This window comes from Dermacentor albipictus, chromosome 7 (genome assembly GCF_038994185.2).
Source record: "Dermacentor albipictus isolate Rhodes 1998 colony chromosome 7, USDA_Dalb.pri_finalv2, whole genome shotgun sequence".
Classification (NCBI taxonomy): Eukaryota; Metazoa; Arthropoda; class Arachnida; order Ixodida; family Ixodidae; genus Dermacentor; species Dermacentor albipictus.
In genome coordinates, this window is record NC_091827.1 from 62,847,997 (window position 1) to 62,851,226 (window position 3,230).

Sequence of the window (3,230 nt, forward strand, 5' to 3'; positions counted from 1 at the left end):
AAAAACGAACCTGCACACACTGTTTATTCAAGTCTCGAACAGGTTGTCATGAACTTATATAGGGCTCACCGTGTCAAGCCTAGTCTGTAGACGTTATTCAGTCTGTTCCCTGAGTTTCATGACATTTAATCGTAACATTTATAATGTCACCCCTTAAATAAACTCTGTTACAGTCATAACTGACAATTTTTTAAAAAATTCTGGATATGACTTTTTGTAGATGTCATATAATAGTTACTCCCAACGTCACGGGCGACCTTTAACACGGAAATTTTCTCATATCCCACTCGAATAGGTCGGCAATCTAAACTTAATGTGGAGAGGCAACTAGCAGATAGCTTGAACAAATGTGTCGCTAGGCGAACTTTAGACCTGACGGAAAGGTTGTCGCTGGTGGTATGAGTAAAGAGTTCATGAAAGCGACAAACACGTAAAAGCTTTAACACGTAAAAACTTTAGACCTGACGGAAAGTTTGCCGCTGGTGGTATGAGTAAAGAGTTCATGAAAGTGAGAAACACGTAAAAGCTTTAACACGTAAAAACTTTAACCTGACGGAAAGGTTGCCGCTGGTGGTATGAGTAAAGAGTTCATTAAAGTGACAAACACGTAAAAGCTTCCGGCACACTAAAAGGTAAATAAAACTTTTCCTAATGGCCTTCATACTGGCGTGGCGTGAATAATTATGAGAATTAACAGAGGTCTATTGAAAGAAGACAACGCGATTGAAATCGAGTTAGGAAACGGTTAAATAAAATCATTCTAAATGCGCATCAAAACTTTCGGAACTACAAACGAGAACCGCAGGATAATATTCTTATAGGTACTGCAATACCTGTTCACAAAACTCACTGTGTAATGTTGTGTTTCAGTTATTAGAATCCTGAATTTCAGCACTCGACATGCCCCATGGTTGCTTAGTGGCTATGGTGTTGGGCTGCTAAGCACGAGATCACGAGATCAAATCCCGGCCATGGCGGCCGCATTTCGATGAAGGCGAAAACACCCGTTTACTTTGATTTATGTTCACGTTAAGGAACCCAACGTGGTTCAAATTATTTTGAAGTCACCCACTACAGTGCGAAAACCCCATAATTTCTTTTTGCCATCGAAGCGATTTCAGCTGAAGCTTTATGTAGGGGTGGATGATTCTCTAAACTGGTTGGTGCCACAGTCCGGCCGACTAATAGGCTCGTACGTCGCAATGAAATATAAACAACATGGCAACACATGGTTTGCTTCAAAAGACGTTATAATAAGTGAGTTTATGAAAGAAAGATGCCCAGACCTGCACCGCCCTGGAAGTTCATGTAAGTTTAAAATTCCTTTAACAGCCGGGACACTTCTATAACTACAGTTTTTCAGACACCTAGCCGAGATTGTCTATCTATTCTAGGACAATGATTGGGTAGTCCCACTGTCGTAAGTGATGGAGATTTATTTTAACATGCGCTATCTTTCGTGGTCTGTTTGAAGATATTGAAATTATATAGTCGACAGTACAAAGAGCAACCGACAGTAGCTGTGAACACAACAACGTTCTATGCAGGAATATTTTCCATAGCGCACTTGTCTTATTGAAGTTCGGGGTGAGACCCTTCTTTCCAAATACAATGTTTATAATTTCTGCCTTTTGTTTGCACTGATGCATAGGTTCTTGGGGTGTGGATCAAGGCTCCTCATCCTTTGAACGTTGGTTCAGTATGGCCACGACGTCGCGTTTCCTGCTGTGCCTCAAGGTGAAGTGGCATCCCCAGTACTAGCCACTACTATTGCGGCTATTTCATTTATAATGAGTATCTACGGTCGTTTTCGTAGCTCCTAAAGCACCATAGCTCCTAAAGGCGTATCTTGCACCGTGTCAACCAAATGTATTTTTTTCATTGTACTGCTTGGTTAACATTAGCTGGGGCACTTTATATAGGCCCCCTTGTTATATCTTGACTCATTGCACATATAATATTGTATATTTATACAGAAATATCCACATTGAGGTACTGAACTACCCAGCGGATAACAGCCTCGACATAGCCGGGAATGTAGTAAAATCAAAGTTAGTTTCAAATTTACTTTCTCCATTTTGAATACAAGGGAAAGTTGCTCAATTACCTGTGACTTTGAAGCTGCAATAACATGTGAGCTTGGGCGATTTGGTTCACGTTCATTATCAGAGCTGCACAAAATAGGCAGGGACAGAGAGGAAAAGAATAAGAGAGCACGAGCAGTCAACTGGCAACTGACACTGTTCTACACTGTGCAGCTGTAGAAAAAAAAGAGGACGGTTTAATGAAGAAAATTTTGGTGTACTGAAGCACGTCGTAACAATTTTATTTCTTGTGCTTGTTGCGGGGGTGGACAACACCTCACTCTTCTGTGTAAAAATAAACATTGGCGAGACTGGAACTTACCCCGGATGAACGTTACGATAACACAATAACAATTTAAACGGCATGACGTCACATCTTATTCTCGGCAAGTTGTTGAATGAATTTTGTATGTGAAAAACAGGCATATGAATACTAGTGCTTGTGCTTGGGAAATCATTGAAACTTTATACAAGCATAAAAGAAGCTGTCATTATCGCAGACCGTCTCTAACCCAGCTTCACTGCGCAATCATTCTTATCGAAACATGTGACGTGCTACAGCAGGCTCGCGTTTTTATTAAACATGAAATGCTTTTAGCTCCCATTTCGTCGAACTTCAAGTGACTCCGAGCCAAAGGCCGCAACCGTTATCCGGACGCTCACACAAGAACATCTGGACAAGTTGCGAGAACGAAACCAGATCCCTCCACACTTTGTTCAGGATTGCAATGGATACTCTATCATAAGAAGCCAACAAACACTGACACCAAGGACAACATAGGGGAAATAACTTGTCCTTAATAAATGAAACAAAAACACGATGAATTAATGGAAATTAAAGTGGATGAAAAAACAACTTGCCGCAGGTGGGAACCGAACCCACAACCTTCGCATTTCGCGTGCGATGCTCTACCAATTGAGCTACCGCGGCGTCATTTGCACATCCAATTTCTTGGGTATTTAAGTGTCCTAGCAGAACCCTGGGAGTGTTAGCCAGCGCCACCACTCACAGACCTTGGCGGCGGATGTGGAACATCCTTTTTGCCGCAGGCGTCACGAGAACGTGATCTTTTTTTTGAGTGAAGGCAACTGGTCAATGAGCCCACATATGCTACCTGAAGGCATCAATGTTGCCGGATTCGAGAC

At 41.8% G+C, this 3,230-nt stretch overlaps 1 non-coding gene across 1 annotated transcript; it reads right to left on the minus strand.

The window, feature by feature from the left end:
- Positions 1 to 2,942: 2,942 nt before the first annotated feature.
- Positions 2,943 to 3,015, minus strand: TRNAS-CGA (transfer RNA serine (anticodon CGA)). Its single transcript has one exon. It is a non-coding gene; the product is annotated as a tRNA-Ser (tRNA).
- Between the last annotated feature and the right edge of the window lie 215 nt (positions 3,016 to 3,230).